The sequence below is a fragment of the Phocoena sinus genome, chromosome 3, assembly GCF_008692025.1.
Source record: "Phocoena sinus isolate mPhoSin1 chromosome 3, mPhoSin1.pri, whole genome shotgun sequence".
Lineage (NCBI taxonomy): Eukaryota > Metazoa > Chordata > Mammalia > Artiodactyla > Phocoenidae > Phocoena > Phocoena sinus.
Window position 1 is genome coordinate 97,739,185 of NC_045765.1, and position 19,129 is coordinate 97,758,313.

The window sequence follows — 19,129 nt, forward strand, 5'->3', positions numbered from 1 at the left end:
TGGCACCCGAGCCGCCGTCGCCGCCCCCCCTTCCACCACCACCCCCCCCACTCCGGTGCCAAGCCGGAGCCGCGGTGGAGTCGGCTTCCGAGTCCGGCTGGGCTGGCCCTGCCGCCAGCGCCTTGCCAGGCTGCAGCCAGGCCCTGGCGAGCAAGGCTCCTGCCGCCCACCTGCGGACGCCGTTTGTAACGGGATCCCCTAATGTAACGCGATCGATGGCTGCCTGTTTGATGTGGGTGATAGCGTCAGCGAATTAAAAGGGACACCAAGCCACTCTCCCCAGCGGAGAACCCGCGGCGGCGGCGGCGGCAGCAGCGAGAGAGCACCAGATCCGCAGCCCCGCAGCCCCGCCAGACTTCTCGCGCAGCAGCAAGAGGGCTGGGGGTGGGGAGGGGTCACCTCCCCAGGGGTGAGGACGGAGCGAGTGTGTGTGAAAGGAAGAGCCTCAATTTAAACCGACGAGAAAGCTTTCCTCGGCGCTGGGCAGGGGCGCGCGTTTGCGTCAGAGGGCGCATAGGGCGGGCGCGCGGGGCGGGGGAGCCGACGCCGGGGGCCGCGCCCTAGGGCTGGGTGGGCGCGGGAAGGAGCCAGCCCAGCGTCGTCGGCCTCGGTTCGGCCTTGCAAGCTAGGGGCAAGGCGTGGCAGGAGGACTAGATGAGGCTCCCCGAGAGCGGTGGGGCCCGCTCACCCGCGCTGTGGGCTCTTTCTGCCGACCCCTACCCTGAGCTTCCAAACTCGCAAGAGGCCCCTGGGATCTGGCGTGACCCTGGGTATGGGAAGAAGCGGAGACCTCGAGTGGCCTCAGGCGAAGCTGCCTGCTTCTCTGGAAGGAAGGGAGGGAGGGAGGGGCGCAGCCCCCGGCTTTAGCCCCGGAAAGGGAGGGGTGGCTGTTGGTTGTGGTGCCCGGAGCAGTGGAAACCCTCGGCTTTTCAAAGCAGGGGAACAGATCGCGCTCCTGCCGGGCATATGCGCCAACTTGCTGTCGTGAGAGGGGCAAGAAGAAACCGAGGCTTTTCGAGGAGGGGCGCTTTCCCCTTCCAGCCCAAGCATCACTCTAGGCTCAGTTTCTCTTCTGGACCCTGTGTTCCCCCATCGCATTTGCACACCCGCAGAGCGCCTCCATTTGGGCTCAAAGCCCCACCCCCAGCAAACGGCTTCCGTGGAGGGACTGAGGGTCACCTCAGGTCCTGAGGGAGACGAGGCTTTCTCTCCACGAGGCTGTCGTTCGTTACATGTTCAACTTAGCACACTACCGGCAGCGCCCCACACGCAACCCCGGAGACAATGATATCTGTTGTGGTTGGGGAGGGCACCTAATAGAAAGTGGTCATATTTTGAGGGAGCATGTAGGTCCTCAAACTGTGCAAATGCACACACGGGTCCAGGAACGCTCAGCTGCAGAAGCAGAAAAGCAGATGGAATTTCCATCTTTCTTCCACTCATCCTCTCTTCTCCAGATCTTTCTCCCTCCCTTCTCCACCAAGCCCTTGCTTCCGGGGACCTCTAACTGGGACTCTTGGACCCAAACCCACAGTGGCCCTTGTCTCAGCACAGTCCTAGAGACTGCCAGCGTGGTGGCCATGTATATTCGGCCCTCTCCAAGGTCTCTCTCTCCTGGTGAGGCTGGTGTAGAGACAGGACACCTGGCTGGTTTCCTCACCAGGGCCTGGACTCTCAGGCCTCACTTCTAAAGTCTTCCTCTGTCCTGGTCCCCATAGGCCAGTTCAATGCACGCAAAGTCTCCAATGTGGTTCCCCAAGAGACATGAGAAGGTACCCCTCCGACTGGGGAGAGGAATCAGGCTTACAATACCTCTTGCAGATTGCTAGCATCACAGCTCAGCCTTAATCACTTTTTAAAAGCCTTCCAGACAACACTTGCTCTCTTCTAGTGGGACAGACAATAAACAGTTGTGACCTGGTGGGAGAAGGAGAGAAGCAGAGGTCTGTGGCTGTATATACAGCATGACTTGCATTCCAGGCCCCAGAGTCCGGATCCATGCAGCCTTTCTAGCTGATTAACAACACCCTCACCACTATCTCTCCTTCCACTAAGGCTGGAATCATTCTTCACTAATTCTATGACCTCTCTGATATTGGTATTTTGCTCTCCCCAAACTCAGCCGGTCATTTGTTTTGGCTTTTTGGTAAATCACACTGAAAAAAAACGTGGCCTTGTAAAAATGTTTTCTAAATTTAGTTCAAGAGCCGTGAGACCCTACAAATGACCAGATATGTGTAGAAAATTCTCTGCTGTATCTCTTCCCTATCCCCTAAATTGTTAAAAATGGTATTATTCTGTTTTGAGAGACCACAGAACAGAAATAACCCTGTTTTATCAAGCCCATCTGGAGAGATGAACATGCTTGCGATCACTGGGAGAAAGGTCAGTTCTTCTGCTCATACTGCAGACCTTTCCCAAAGAGCTTATTTTAAAGGTGCCGAATCAATTAGTCTCCCTTGGTATGAGGTTAAGGCTGTGAAAAACGAAATTGAAGAAGATGTATTTAAAATGGTCTTGCATAGATCTTTTGAAGAAAAGGGTGAAGAGAGGCACAGTAATGCCTGCTTAATGTTTTGTGATTATTTAAAAACAAAACCCAAAACAAACAAACAAACACCCTATGTCAGAAACCACCCCTTCTTGCAAGACTGAACTCAGTCTCTATTGTGGCCGCCCAGCTGTAAAAAGTTCTGCCTTTGTCAACATGAAGACAAGGGTGGAAAGGCCAAGTTGGGAGTCAGGCTTCTGCTGGACTGTCTGCTCTCAGCCTGCCTGTGTCGTTGAACCACGGATCCAGCAGGCTTGTGTACTCACTATAACTCAGGTATGGCCTGGGCATTTCTTCTTTGTCACCTTTGGGTCAAAATGCCCAGAGATAAGTGCTTTGCCTTAAAAAGCAGTTTAGTTTTCTATCACAAGCTGGCCAGTTAAAGCAGGTGTTTTGGAAAAGAGAGATAAGGGAAGCATTTCCCCTTTTTGCTTGGGCACCCAGTTAGAGGGCCCAGGAGCAGCCACGGGAAAATGGCAGGAGAGCAAGTGCTGACCTTTGGATGCCAATCAAGCCTTTTGTAGGAGGAAAAGTGACAATGATTCCTAGCACACCAGTAAAGCCAAATATTTGCTTTCTGTAAAAATCAAGCCTTAGCTATCTAAATGTATTTATGCAAAAATTAAGAACACAAAAATTAAGACTTTTGTGTTACAAAATGTATTTCTTTATTTTAAATGTACAACTTGAGTGAAGAATAATTGCATGGCTCTTCTTCCTAGGGAAAATGACTTGGGTTTGGAAGAAAAGTTCATGTTTTGAAATGAGTTTGAAACTTGTTAAAGTACCCTGGCAATACAATTAACTATACTCTATACTTTCTCTTAATAGTCACCTGTCAGAGCACCTATTTCTTTTACTACAGGATTAGCCCATCAGAAGCAGATCTGAGTTGGACATTCACTGATTAAAAACTGCTGGAATATGTTTAAGTCTTCAATGCCACTTTCTTCACTGCCTATAAAGTAAACTAGTGGAAAATTATTGGCTCACAAAGCCAGCAGATCTGTTGGTAACTATGGTCATGCTACAATCCTATTTTACCTGTCAGAAGTTTAATGTAAATAAAAACCTAACATTTCCCTCTAAACTGTCAGTGGAAAGATATGTTTATTACAGTGTCCTCCATCAGTAGGGGAGAGGGGCTTTAGGTAAAGTTTAAATGAAAAAGAATGAGCATAGTACACCACTGATACAAACCACATGGAGCAGTGAATAATTATGCCCTCTGTTTTGCTATGTATATTTTATTTACCCACTTCAGAGGTGGATAATAAACCTAGCCTATCTGTGGGAGGAGTTAATAAAGTATTCCAAATGTGTGATCTAACAAAACTCGGTGATAGTTCTGTGTTTTATTGTTAACCATTTGCATGAAGTCTTCTGAAGCTGAAAAGAAAAAGGAAAGAGCTTTTGTGTTAGTTGATCCTTGGCTATTCTAGGGCTCAGGTTGGTGTGAAAGGGACGAGGAGGTCACTTGAAATCTCCTTTTATCTACTCTTATTTTCTCTCTGGATCAGCAACTTTGAATAGACATCATCTAATCGCCCTTAATGGAAAGAAACTATGGGAGCAATGAAAATGCCTTTACTCCAGAAGTGAATACATGTATGTGGACAGCTAGCTGAGCTTGCATAGGACTATATCTCTGCACACATGTGCTTAGAGATTTTTCAGGGTGTATGGATGTTTATGTAAATGTGTCCCATACATTCTGGGTTGGAGGTTTGATTGGATGGATCATTTTGCCCTTACACATAAGTATGCACACACACTCACATTAGGATTTTCTACCAAGTCCAGGTGATACTTTCAGGTGACTCTTTTTTCAGCTTTTTCTTACCCTCACTCTCTGGGATGTCATATTTAAGTCCTGAAAAAAAGCAAATAATTAAGAACACGATGAACAGCCTTTTAGTGAAGACATCTTATTTCTTTTCCATTTTCAGTTGGAAGCCACATTGACAGGAGGATTTCTCTTTAGAGGGTAGAGATTGTATGACAGGTGGGAGGTGATGGGATAAGATGAGACCATTACTTTCAATTTCTCCCCAATATTTTCTCTTTTTGGTTTTTCTTGGCATTAAATTGGTTAAAACACAGTAAATAAGTGGAAAACAAGAGCCTGACATTAGGCAGTTTTAAAAGTTTTTTTTTGTTTTGTTTTGTTTCTGCTATAGATACATATCTCCAAATGGTTGAAGCTGAGAAATTGATTATAATTTGTTTTGAAATGAGAATTGTTTTAGTAAGTCTCACATGCTGACTACAATATCATTTAAACTGTTTTCCTTAGCCATTGTTACATATACTTCATGAAGGAGAAACAGCCCTCAGGTTGTTAGGTATGAATGGCTATCTAGAAAAGGACATTTGATTCTAGGACTGAAGGCACTGGGCTTCACTTCCTAAGAAGCCTCTTCTCACCCCCACCCCCAGTCCCATGTTCTTCTGAGTGAAATTCGCATTGCTCCCAGAGCCTGGGACACTTCATTGTAAATTCCTTTAAGGGAATACTCGGTTACCAGGGCTACAAGTTCCCGTCTAAACCCGCCAGCCTCCCTGCCCCCTGCTCCAGGTCGCAGAGACCCTTGGCTGTCAAGGGCTGGGACCTTGGGCCCCCTCCCCTCCTACTCCCAGCCTACCGGAGATCGCAGTTCCAAAGTTCGAAGTTGGGTGGGAGCGGATTAATCCCTCTTTAACTCCTCTTCTTCCCGCCCTCAATTCTGAACCCCAACGGATCCGTTTCCCGGGGTTTCCTGGTGAATAGGAGTGTAGGAGCTGCCCTGTCCAATAAAGATTAAATTAAGTAGAAGAATCCCAGCCGCTGGATATTTGGAAGCTCCGGTGGGGCGTCAAACCGACGTTTAACACATTTTTTCCAGTCACTGTGTACAAATTTTGGACCTGTTGGGCTTAACTTTAGAAAGGAAAGAAGAAAAAAAGGAAAGAAGGAAGGAAAAAAGAAACGTGAAAAGAAAAAGCGAAGAAAGAAATTCACAGAAAACCCCCAGTTTCAGGGGGACTTTGCACTCAGAGAGGCTGAAGCCAGAAGCAGGGCTTCCTGACCTTTCTAGTCTTTTCTTTCCCCAACCACTCCTAGAATTGGAGAATCCCTCTCCTAGCTGAGGGCTTGGAATTTTGCTGTTTTGGCGAGTCTGAGTCTACTTTTATCCCTTAGGGACGGTTTGGTGGCCCAGGGTCACAACTGGGTGTGCAGCAGGAAAGATGCACTCAGAACCCAGTCGCCTCCTCTGTGCTTAATTTTTTTTTTTTAACACTAAGCTTTTGGTAGCGCAAACTGAGAACTGAGCAGTTTCTTTCAGTGACTGCCCAGCAGGAGAAACAATGGCTTTCTCTGTCGGCAGCGCTTAGCTCTCTGGACACTGACCTTGAAGCTGAGGCCGGGCCAGGCGTTCCCTCCCCTGGGAATCATCCCTGCCCCAAAACATCGGCGTCTCCCTCCCACCTGCTCCTGTAGTCCCAGGGCGCAGTCTGGCGGGGGCAAAAGGCAAGTCCCTTCGTGGCAATGGTTCGTCCGTGCAAATACAACACTGAATAAATTAACCTCAAACCAGCTAGTTGGGGTGTAGTAGTTTAGCAGGACTAATTGCAGACAATGGAGCTGAAATGCCTTTTCCAATTAGCTGCTGGTTGGAGTTTAGTTGGAGGAACTGTCAGCTCCAACGATGGGTAATTGCTTTATTGCTCACAAAACTATCATCTATTTAGAACATATGTGCTAATTACTCTGGATGGGCGTCGAAAAAAGAGACCGTAAATCTAATAGCACTTTAAATAGTCTGTGGTGCTTGTAAGCAACCCCAGTCCCTTGCACTTATTTCTCCTGCCCAGGTTGGCATGATGGATGGCTGTCTTTCAGAAAGGCTAAGGTTTGGACTGGAGGCATCTACGGGATGTTCTGGTCAAATCGCGTGCAAGAGAGCGAGCGGCAGCGCATGCTGGGCAGAGGCGATAAATCACTGTCATCAAAACCAGTACCCTCTTTAGCTGCGCACTTTTTTTTTCATTTTCGCAAAAGATTACTTTAGAAATCTTTTAATTGGATTATGATGGGAAATTAATCTCCTTTAGCCTTGGCTAAATATATTGTGGCCACTGTCGGGAGGAAAGTCCTGAAACTGCAGCGAGGGCCACGTCCCCTTGCTCTCTCCTTCCCTCAGCCCTCCAGGATCTCCCAGCCGCGTGCGACAGCCGTGCTCCAAGTCGTCAGGAGTGATTGCGGGTGAGAAAGAGTGGAAAGACACATCTGGGCGGAAGGCCACGTCGGTCCCTAGTGAATTTCCTTTGTCCTAAAGGCCACGTTTCAGTCCAGGATTCCCTAGCTCCATATCTAGCATTTCCATAGCACCGCGCCTTCCTCCACAAGGTGTCCTGGGGGCCTGCTACCAGGCAGGAGGGAGGCTGGAGTGGCGGAAAGAGGAAGTGGGGTGTGTTGGCGGAGGGCTGCCAGCCAAAGTCACTACTTTGCCCTTTTCCCACACCTCCGCCGCCTCCCTTCTGGGTCTCCGGTGTGGAGCTGGGTCTTTGCTAACACTCTCCACTCTACTTTTTTGCGTAAAGACGCACGGCTTGCTCTTGGCGTTTTCCCTGGTATAACTCTGGAGACGCTTCCCCTTGACGTGCACAGTGGTTGAGGTCCGAGAACTAGGGCCTCCCCATTTCCCCAGCTCCTAGAGCGCCAGCGCAGTGTTGGGCGGGGACCTCCCTTCCAGCCCCGCGGCCCAGAGTCCTTAGCCTGGTCCAGCGCGGCTCGGGCGGCTGCGGAAGCTGCGGGTCGGACCCTGCCGGCCGCTTATCTCAGCGGGAGATGACAACATCTGTCCGAAACGGGATACCTACTTTTGCAGCTCAATTTAGCTCTTAATAGCAGCCCTCTGAGGTGTGGTTAATTGATAGGGATAAAGGCGTAATGACTGGACGAGGAGACGCCAGTGATCCTTTAACATACTTTTAAAAGAAACAACCACCACCCCAAACACCGGCGAGTCATTGCTCGGTGGGAGGATAAGACCGGGATCTGGCGGCCGGAAGAGCGAAGCCAGTGCTGTTTGTATCTAGAGGCTACAGTGAGGGGTGAGCCCTGGCTCTCAGGGCTGGGGCATCCGGGAACCACCAGGGCGCGCAGCTCAGGCTGGCAGGGGGTTGTCGCGTGGCCGCGGAGAGCCGAGCGGGCGAGGACCTGGAAAGCTCGGGATGACAGGTGACCGGACAGAGGGGCGAGGAGGAGGCTAGAGCCACGGAGGACGCCGCCCCTCCCCGGTCTCGGCCACTCTACCAGCTCTTACCCTGCGCGGGGCTGGATCCCCACGAGACAGGCACCTTCGTCTGCCCTCCCTCCCCGGCTAAGCTACCCCTCATCCAGCGAGAGCGAAATGGTCAAGTGACAGTGCCAGGCGGACACTCGCGGGGTTCCAATGTCTGGACAACCTCTGAGGGACCTCAGCTCCGGGAGAGAGAGACACGCGCCGCTGTGTGTGTGTGTGTGTGTGTGTGTGTGTGTGTAGATCGTCCCGAAATGCAGAGTCAGAGCAGCAGCCCAACACGTGGCCGTATTTCTGCGGGGTCTGCGCAGAGCTGTGTGGCCAGGCGTTCTGGGATTTTCTCGCTCGCAGCTGGGTCCCGCCGCGGGTCCCGCCGCCCTTGCGCACCACACACCCAGACTTCTGCCCGCCACTCTCTCCTCAGCACCGTCCCTTTCCCTCACCTGATCTCCCTTTGCTCAGTTCTAGTTTAGTCTCCAGAGGGTCACAGGAGTGTGTTACACTGCGCAAGCCCCTAACTCAACTTCACACAAACACGAAAGTGAAAAAAATCAGATCGCCTTTTCTGTTTGCAAAGGGGGACCCCCTCCATGTGCGGTTGGTGGTGTTCCTAGCAGGTTTTGCGAGTATCCTGTTTTACATTTAGGAGAGGGATAACCTTGATGCTTCAGGTTTGAGCTCCCTCTGGAAGCGAAAGGAGAAATGACTACAATCAGCGTCCATATTTAATTGTATTGAGAGATCGCAGGTGTTTCGGCTGCTGCTATTGTCTGCCTTCCTCCCTGAGCCCACATAACGGACGAGAGAGTCCCAAAAAAGTTAATTTCCCCAAACCTCCTTGCGGAGAAGGAGTGCGTTGTCACAGGGCGAAGCTTTGGGGTACAAGATTTGAAAAAGAGCAATTAAGCGTCCCAACTCGCAGAGTGTGCCTGTCTCGGGTGGTTCTGTCCTTCCACCTCACTGTCTAATCTCACCTACTGTGGTTCTACCCTCTGTGATGTCTAGAAATTCGAGACTCATGGTCTCTTAACCGTCGAGCCTCCCGCCCCGTCCGCAGCCCTAGCCGGGGAGGACTCCAAGGCCGCGGCCTCCAAGGCCGTGGTCTGGTCCTCGAGCGCCTGAGTCAGGGACAGGGTCCCAGATCTAAGTCCATGCTCTGGTCGGCTACTCCCGCTCAGGAGCTCCCTGCCCGGGATGAACTGCGTGACCTGGCGGCGGGTCTCCGAGGCTTTCCCGAAGGCCTGTGGCCTTCGGGACGCCGGAGTCCTGATGTGACTGTGGCGGCCACTCGTCGTCCGCCGATGCCCTCGGATCAGCGTGGCCCTCGGCGCTGCGGAACCGGAGAGCGGCCCGGAGACACCTGCCCGAAGCCCGCGCCGTCCCCACGGCTGTCAAGGGCCCTTACTCCCCCGTCTCTTCACATTCCTCACCCCACGAGGGCGCTCCCTTGCGAACGAATTCTGCACTCTGGCCTCCCGTTTTCCCTGTAGGGGCCCCCTGGGGCCCCTCCCACTCCTTCCCTTGAGGTCTGGGAGCTCGGGCCCGAAGCTCAGCCTGGGGCGGGGCTGGGGGGGGGGGGGAAGCCGCTCCCGGAAGCGAGGCCCACATCCGGGCACGAAGCCTCGCTCACGGCGTCGGCGGCCAGGCACTCGACGCGAGCGGGGAGCCGCGTGCGGCCGAGGGGCCTGGACCGCGGGTGGGCGCGTCTGGCCGTCCTCTAGGGCAGCGCTTGCGCCGGCGCTGAAGGCCCCCACCCCGCGAGCCGGCCGGAGTGACACAGTCCCGGGCCCGCGCAGAGGAAGAGATTCAAGGAGTAAGCCAGGCCCGACCGGGGGGTGGCGCACGCTCCCCGAATCCCGGGGCCGAGCCCTCGGTCGGCGCTGGCTGTGTGTTCCCCCCTCGGGTGGGCGCTGCAGACCTCTTCCGAGTGGACCCGGAGGGAGTGAGCCGGCCTCCGCCCAATTTTGTAAGGTTCGGAGACCCACCGTCGAGCGAGACGGCTTTTGCGAGGCTTACTACGCTTCTTTCCTTTCTTTGGTCGGAGCGCTCTGAGCCTGGTGTCTCTGGGGCAGCTCGTCAGTTCGCCGCGCCTCGGGCCGCAGGTCCTCTTGAGGTGTTGGGTTGAGACGGGTAGGGAGCAAGGCCTGGGGCAAGGCTGGGAAACCTCAAACCCTAACTTCTAGTTCGAGGAGCTTGGTTTTAAGAAGTTGGAAAGTCAGTGGGAGTTAACTTCGTGGCCTTCGGCAGCCTTGAAAACATCCGTCCACAAGGCGGGAACAGCACAGTTTAGAAACGGCTGTGTAGTCAATAAAAAAAATTTTTTTGGAAGACTGTATCTGGACAGTTTTCCCAGAGATTGTTTTATAATCTCTCAATTTACAGAGTTGCTATGTATCTCGCCACTGGTACACTGAATAGTATCTTCCTTCAGACAGGGATTGAGAAACGGAAATACCACCACCCTCGGGCCAAACTTGTGAGGACTGATTGCAGGGGAACTGGTGCTCCAGATGTTGCACTAGAGGCGCTGCAAGTGTGAGCAGGTAACGTGGAGAAGAGTGACATTGTTAACAGAAAACATCTAATTAACAGTGACTTCATTTGATTGGAAGGATGAAAAAGCCTTTTTAAATCAATCCAGATTCACTGGCCTAAACTCAGCCAATTTATGAATATGTAGCCTGACTGGGGTCTGCTTTCTTTCAAAGATGTCATCTTAGGGGTAATAGCATAGGTGAAGTCATTTGGTTACACTGTGGAAACTTTTATAGTGCCTTCCTTGGGAATTTAATTCAGTGCTTCTTCATTTTATTAGGAACAGACTGACTCCATCAACTGTGCTCTCCCTGTTTAGAGGCAGGACTGCTTGAAGCAATTAGGTTCACCAATTAGCATAGTTTTACTGACCCCAGCAGCAGCACTGCTCCTTAGATTATCCATTTCTTCAAAGTCAGGGAAAAGCTGGAGCACAACATGCTTCCCAGGTGTCCAGGTGGGGGAAATAAGCCCACAAGCAAGGTAGCACAGCAGCGCAAAAAGGTTTCTAATATTCCCTAAGTGTTTGCTTCAGCAACTTCGGTGGATTTTTCTCCCCTTCTCTGATTCTGGATCCTGCAACACCTCCATCTTTTGACATACCCTGTAAAGCCTCTCTCCTTTGGTTGTGTTTTAGCAGAACTGCTTTTGAGAAAGTGAATTGTCTCCTTTCTTTTCTGTCTGCCTGCATGCTAATGATGCTCTGGACAATGTTAGGGTCCACAGAGAGGACAATGCTGAAGGGCTACTTTAAACCCTGAGGTGAGAAGGTAAGGGCTCAGCTCTTTGGGGGTGTGTGCATGTGTGTGCATGCATGCACCTCAGGACCTTTGAGAAGAGGCCAGAGGGTGGATATTGGAGATGAGTCATTGCTTTCCCTAATACTGAAGGTTTACCTGCAAGACTTTGTTGCAATCTCTTCATTGTGACCTCAGCTAGTTGGGCCAACATCTTTAATAAATGTCTGGAGCCCAAGGCAGTCTGAGGGAAACGGGGCTTTGGTCTTGCCGCTGTCAAGGGTATTGAAGGGATTACATTTACCTGGCTATTGCCTCTCTCTCTCTCTCTCTCTCTCTTCACTCTCTCACTCTTTCTCTCCCCTCCTTTTCCCCCCACCCACCCCCTTCTCTAAAATATATATTCCTCTGTTAGATTTCACTAGATTAAGTTGCTGACAGTTCATCAGTAGCAGCAACAATGTAATACCCCTAACCTTATTAAATCAATAAATACTAGATCCATGCATTGAATTAAAAATGCATCAGCAGGTCCAGGAATTGCAATCATATGGCCATGGACCTCAGAATCGAAGATGCCACTCAAAAATTGACTAGTTTGCATTTATTTAACCTTTTTTTTTTTTTTTTCTGTTTTGGATCTGTGATTAAATATTTTGGGCTTTTAATATTTTAGGGACCATTGTGACAGGTTTGATTCTGTTTATTTTTTGAAAATTCGTTTCTTTCACTAACTTCTCACATTTAACCATGAAAGAGATGCATACATTTAACAATAGTAATACACTGTGACTTTATAGTTCTTGTCATTAGTTTTCATCTAGGGAATATACTTTCACTCAGAATACATCACTCGAGGAAGATATACTCAGGTGCATACATTTCTACATAAGAACAAATAAATTTAGATGAATATGTTTTTGTATATAAATAAATATAGTCAGTGTAAGTGTATTGCTGTACATTGATTATGAGTTTATTTTAAAAAAAACCCACATTTAAATTTATCTTTCATTGCCTATTATAACCCAGAGAGCTATTTATCATGATAAAACAAGTTATTTATTTATAATCTGGTAGGCTTGTTAGAATTTATACCATGAGAGATGGAATTAAAGTGTTCATGTCTTTAAACTTAACACAGTACTTAGCAAGTTATACATATCTTATACTTCAATGTGGTTTACCAGGAATTGGCAGTTAAGTTGTAGATTAGTAGATGAATTCACAGTTAGTCCCTACTGAAAACACAGAATGTGTTTAACACCTAGAAATTTAATGCAAAAAGTAATATTACTCTAGCCAGATATTTGTTCATACTGATTAATGATGCTAATTATTTTAAAACATTCATCCCCTATTGACGTCAGCCAGCATATATGGTACTGAATTCTGAAGATACAGTCATCAGGCCTTAGGTTCACCACACTTTGAAAGAAAAAAAATCTTTATTTGATGAAATAGGCAATCAACTGAAATCTATCCTCTTTAAATAAACTGATTCCTTAGTATTTTCCCAGTGTTGGTATAAGTTGTTGTCTGTGATGTCCCCCAGGGCTCTTTCCTCTGCTCTCTGATTTGGTATATAAAAGCAGCTCTGAATGATGGATTACTGTGTCATTGCAGCCTGCGAAGGATTAATTTGTTTCATTGATTTCTCTTTAGGCAGATTGCCAGAATTTGCTGCTTCCCACCTTTCTGCAAGACTTCTAGAAGTAATAGACAGTAATAGCCTAAGACAAATCAGCTCCTTCACCTAAAAATAGAATCATGAAACTAGGAATCCTACAAAAGCTATGGCAAACTTTTTATTCACATATTGGGAGAGCAATTAATAGGCTACTTAATATGCTTTAGAAATATTTTTAATTGAAAAATTTCCTGACTTTGTGACTTAAAACACCTCATATTAATAGCTCTTAAGTAAGCATTTGTAATGTTTGTCCCATAAGTTTTCTCTAATTTGTAAGGAAAAGAATGTTTAACTCAGGAAAAAAATGTGATGTCTATGTGAGTGACAAATCTTTTTCTTTCTATGCCAGATTTTAGGATCAAATAGGATGTCAACATAACTTTTAAGTCCATTAAACATTTATAAGAGTATTTGACCCAAAGAATTGTTAGAAACTTTGGACAAGGACAGAGAGTATTAGAGCATGGAAATAGAATTGGTTAACTGTTTAAAGAAAAAGTATCTTTTTCTGATTAAAAAAGTAGTATCTGTTCATAATAATTTGCAAAAGTTAGATATGATATTTTGTGTGTTTTTCTAAGACTTTTTCCTCCAAATATATATATATGTGTGTGTATGTACACACACACACACACACATACACACACACACACACCATAGATATAAACTGTGTCCTGCTTTTCTTCAGTTGGCATTATGCAATGAAAATTTTCCTATATAATTAAAATTATCATTAAAGTCATATCTCTGTATACTGTTTTAACATATATGATTTAATTAATCATTGTTCTACTGTTAGAGAGTTAGGTTTCTAATTTTCCATTATTATAAATAAAGTTACAGAGAATAGCACTTAAAATAAATCTTTTATCATCCCTCTGGTTAATTTCCTTAATATATTATTAGAAAAGAAATTACTTGGATTGAGGCTATAGACTGTTTTTTAAGAGTCTTGATATGAACTGCCAAATTGTTTTTCAGAAAGGTTCTTCCATCTTATACTGATACTGTTTAAAAACTGTTCTCTGTAGAGGCAGCATTCTAATGCATGATACACGAGGAAAGAAAACAGAACCACGCTCTTTTCTTTGTGCTCTGAAAGCAGTGGTAACATTTTGCATATACTTAGTGTCTCAGAAGTATTTTCCCAACCGCAGATGTGAAATAGGCTGGCTATATAAATCTATTTGTTTCCCTTCTGTAGTGCTGAAAATTATATTGATTTAATGATCTCAAGTTCTACTTTTTATGCAATTAGTTGTGTAGTAAAAACTAATATTGTCATGTGCTAACGTCTTTTTTCCTCTATTGTGCTATGGTAGTAGTCCATGCAATATCAGCAAGTTTATGCTTTTCCTGTGCTTTGCTGAAAGGAAAAAGGAACATCTGTTTCCATTATATATCTGCATCATAATGATAACAGTTAAATAGCTATTATGGTAGAATACAGTAAATATATTTCGCTGAATGACCTGTACTTTCTTGTTGGAAAATTTCAGAGATTTCAGAGACACTTAGTTTTTACAGGTAGGTTCCATGTAGAGGTTTAGAAAGGCCTTTGCTTACTTTTGGTAAACCACTGCAGTTCCTATTTGTCTCAGTAAAAACAAGTAAACAAAGAACTGTGATGATTAAACACTTGGCTCTCAGGTGAGACTCAAATATATTTCTCTTAGGCATATGTTTAGAGTACAAATTATTGGCTATTTCTCTCTGTTCTTAAATGGGTTATCATGCTATTAAAAATATAGTTCATTTTGTGTTTTGTGTGATTTGTGTATTTTTAATGTTTTACTAAGCCAGAGATTGCAAATAGTTATATATATATACTTACAGCCTGTTTTACCCTTTTTTCCTTATGTTAGGGGACATAGGGATATTTACCTCTTAAGCTCAACAGGAGAATGTTTGAAACCACACAGTATTTCCATGGACCTTTAAAATTCCAGAGAAATGTTTTCATTTATTTCACTCAGACTTGGGTTAAAGATGTTTTAGTGGTTACTTAAGAAATGATTAGAAAATATTCTAGACAAAGAATGGTATATAAAGAGAAACAAACACCCATGTACTCCAAACTCAATTTGAGAAATAAAATGTTACCAGAACAATTGAAGCTCTTCCTGATTATATTCCCTTATGGCTTCTTGAAGAGATAATCATCATCCTAAATTTGATAATTATCAACCCTTTTGCCTTTTATGTACTTTTTTTTTACATGGCTTAAAAATCTGACATAAGTGACTTGTCATTTTAAACAAATAAATTTTAAAATGTTGGAGCTGCAATAGCTGTTAGAATGCTTTTAATCTAATCGCCTGTGACTGGGTATACTTCTCTGCTTTACTGTCCTCATCTGTGAAGTTGGGGATAGGTTTACGTGTTCTCTGATATTTTTCTAGCCATAATTTAAAAAAGTTTTTTGAGTACCTCTTGTTTTCCATATGAAACAATAAAACAAAAGACAGAGGCCCAGAGTGGTTAACTAACTTGCCCAAGACCATGTAGGTAAATCACAGAGCTGGGAATAAAATTCAGTTCTTTCCACTTCCATTCAAACACTCTTTTCTTCAGTCCACATTGTCTGTCATCTTTGGGTACTGGCTGACTGACCGCTGCTCTAGCCTGTGATTAAAGACGATCCACAGGCATGTATGATTTTGAGATTGTGCATGCAGGAAAGGTATTTTTCTCTTAGAATATCTTCTTTGTGGGGAAGAACATTGAAGTCATATCAGCCTGGAAGCTACTTATAGAATGAGAAGACTGTGTGTCCTGCAGTGCCTGTGATTCGCTTCTATATTTTCCGGACTTTCCTGGAAAGAATGACAGTTAGGATATAATGAGACTTTCGATAGGCTCCTTACCCTACAGTTAATTTTCTGATCTTTTCATGGTAACTGGACCAGGAAAATAGGGAGGGGCCCAAACAAAAGTGTCTCTTTACATGTACATGTATCTAAATTTCAAACTATTTTGGCAGTCAGGTCTTTAACAAATTACTTCTTCCTTTTTTATGTAGCTTATGCTATGGTCAAATCACAAATTACTTTCTTTTTGAAAATGAGTTTGTTTCTTGTTTCTATTTAGCAGCCAACTTACAAGAGCACTAAAGTGAAAGTAGCGCAAATAAAATAATGTGGAAACATGTTTTTAAAATCCCTTTGGAGCAAAAACCCCATTCTAAAAATGGCAACTTAGAATTACATGCATGTTCGTTCTCTTTCAGGTTTTTACTCTGACAAATTTAATTCATGCTTAGTTAAGATGAGTAAGCTTGAGTCATAATATTCACACAGACAGTGCCATGCCTCTCGTATGAAAAAATAGCAGTATAAGTAGAAGTGGAGTTATGTGTCCTATTGTAAAACCATTTTTCTCCAAATCTGTTGCTTCTAGACCAAAAAAGTTGATTTAACAAATTGTTTGCTTCCTTCTATAAATACATACTTGGAAACTTATAATAGTAGTTTCTCTTTTTAGGGCCTGTGAAGCTACTAATGGTAGCTTAGTCAATGCTATAAATATTCTCAAGGTAGATGTGTTTTAACAATAAACCAGATAACACATTTTTTTCTCTGAGTATTTTAGATCAATTAGCTTATGTGTTCAGCAGCTTCTAGTAGGAAATTTCCCCTAGCATATTAGATTGGGAAGGAGAGACCCAATGTAATCAGACACCAGTACCCCTTTTATTTAGCCATTGCTTACACTCACTGAATATGATTTCTTTCATTTCTGTAGCATTTCTGTCTGGAGAGAAAGCTGTGTTATATATGTATATGTGTGTGTAAGTATTTCAAAAGGCAATTCTTGTCTAGTTGAAAGTTCTGGTGAACATCTGTAGTGTGTAATATAAGGAATTTTCTACACTGGTTAAATTTCCCCATATTGCTCTAGCAGGGAGGTGAAACTCAAGAGAAAAGGTGTAGGTAAAGGAAACTAGCCCCTGACTAACCTGTTTTCTTCCTGAACACAATATGAATCTTGATGACAGTGGTGAGTATACAGAATTTTAACCACCAAGTCAACAATGCTTAAATCAGAGAGATCCCAGTGAGACACAAGAATGTATAGTCTATACATAGACCACATACGTTACCTCACTTAGGTATAATAGCTCTTGTAGAAAGGTAGTGTGCTGTTTGCGGAAACAACAACCAGATATGGTAAAAAGATAATTTTCTTTTGGCCATATATACTACCAGGATTATAGGTCCTTTGATGTCTGTACTGTTTCTACTCAGTTCTTAATGACTTCACTTATTTATTAAAAAAATTTTTTCTTGAAGTATAGTTGATTTACAAAGTTGTGTTAGTTTCTGGTGTACAGCAGAGTAATTCAGTTATACATATATATATTCTTTTTCATATTCTTTTCCATTATGGATTATTACAGGATGTTGAATATAGTTCCCTGTGCTTTACAGTAGTACCTTGTTTATTTTATATATAGTAATTTGTATCTGCTAATTCCAAACTCCTAGTTTATCCCTCCCCCACCCCATCTCCCCTTTGGTAACCATAAATTTGTTTTCTACGTCTGTGACTCTGTTTCTATTTTGTAAATAAGTTCGTTTGTATCATATTTTAGATTCCACATATAAGTGATATCATATGGTATTAGCCATAAAAAAGAATGATGACATTCGCAGCAACATGATTGGACATAGAGATTATCATACTAAGTGAAGTAAGTCAGAAAGAGAAAGACTTCACTTTAGGCCAAGTTGAGATTATTTTAAAACCAGCGTTGGCTGTATATTTTCTACTGACACAGCCAATATACACTTTCGGGCTGTGACCTTGGAATTTGTCTGTGGCTTACAAGGGATAGAATTTTCTTCTACTAATGTTAGAATTTGCACGTTGTAAAATTTTGTCCATGTCCTGTTTTGAATTCCCAGCTCTTTAGGATTTTCCTATTATTTGATTCTTAGGAGAATTATGTTACAGTTGTGCTTATTGTTCTTGAGGTATAGTTAACACTTAAAGTTCTTGTCATGCTTAAGGCATGTGAAGTAGATAAAGGCAGAGCCCCTGCCCTCGGGGTATAATTGTCTTTTGCCAATAATTTAACAGATTGTATTTTCTTAATATAATGCATTTGTGTGATTTTATTAATATTACTATATTAGGACTTTAAAGGAAAAAAGAAAATATACTTAGTTTTCTGTTGCTGTTCTTTACCTTTTGAAAAAATTCTTAGAATTATAATTTGAGCTCAGCCAAAGTGTTATCATATTATTATTTTTTATTCTATAAGTTTCAAGTGTATGGCATTGTAATTTGACATTTGTATATACTACGAAGTGATCACCACCACGAGTCTAGTTGACCCCTTCATCCATTTTACCCACCTCTCCCCACTCATTTCCCCTCTGGTAACCACTAATCTGATCTCTGTATTTATTAGCTTGTTTTTGTTTTATTTTGTTTGTTCTTTTTTTTTAGATTCTACATATGAGTGAAGTGGTATGATCTTTGTCTTTCTCCATCTGACTTATTTCACTTAGCATAATACCATCAAGGACCATCTATGTTGTTGCAAGTGGCAGGATTTCACTCTTTTTTGTGGCTGAGTAAATTTTCATTATACACACACACACACACACACACACACACATCCCACCTCTTTTTTATCCATTCATATACCATTGGGCACTTAGGTTGCTTCCATATCTTGGCTATTGTAAATAATGCTGTAATGAGCATAGGGGTGCATATATATTTTAGAAATAGTGTTTTCATGTTCTTCAGATAAATGCACGGAAGAGGAACAGCTGGGTCATACGGTAGTTCTTAATTTTTTGAGGGATCTCCACATTGTTTTAGTACCATGTTATTCTTTTTTAAATTTATTTTTTATTGAAGTATAGATGAATTACAGTGTTGTATTAATTACTGCTGTACAGCAAAGTGACTCAGTTATACATGTATACACATTCTTTTTCATATTTTTTTCAATTATGGTTTTTCACAGGATATTGAATATATTTCCCCGAGCTATACAGTAGGATGTTGTTTATCCATTCTATATATACCAGTTTGCATCTGCTAATCCCTAACTCCCAATCCAACCTTCTACCACCCCCCTCCCCCTTGGCAACTAGCAGTCTGTTCCCTATATCCCTGATTCTGTTTCTGTTTCATAGATAGGTTCATTTGTGTCATAGTTTAGATTCCACATGTAAGTGATATCATATGGTATTTGTCTTTCTGACTTCACTTAGTATGATAATCTCTAGTTGCATCTATGTTGCCGCAAGTAGCATTATATCATTCTTTTTTATGGCTGACTAGTATTCCATTGTATATGTGTACCACA

At 44.1% G+C, this 19,129-nt stretch overlaps 1 long non-coding RNA gene across 2 annotated transcripts in view; it reads left to right on the forward strand.

The window, feature by feature from the left end:
- The window catches only part of LOC116751491, a 156,772-nt gene that overhangs the window by 1,675 nt on the left and 135,968 nt on the right, over window positions 1-19,129 (forward strand). For both annotated transcript variants that reach the window (XR_004349274.1, XR_004349273.1), the window contains exon 2: window positions 10,268-10,379. This is a non-coding gene — a long non-coding RNA (uncharacterized LOC116751491). The remainder of the gene's footprint in view (window positions 1-10,267; window positions 10,380-19,129) is intronic.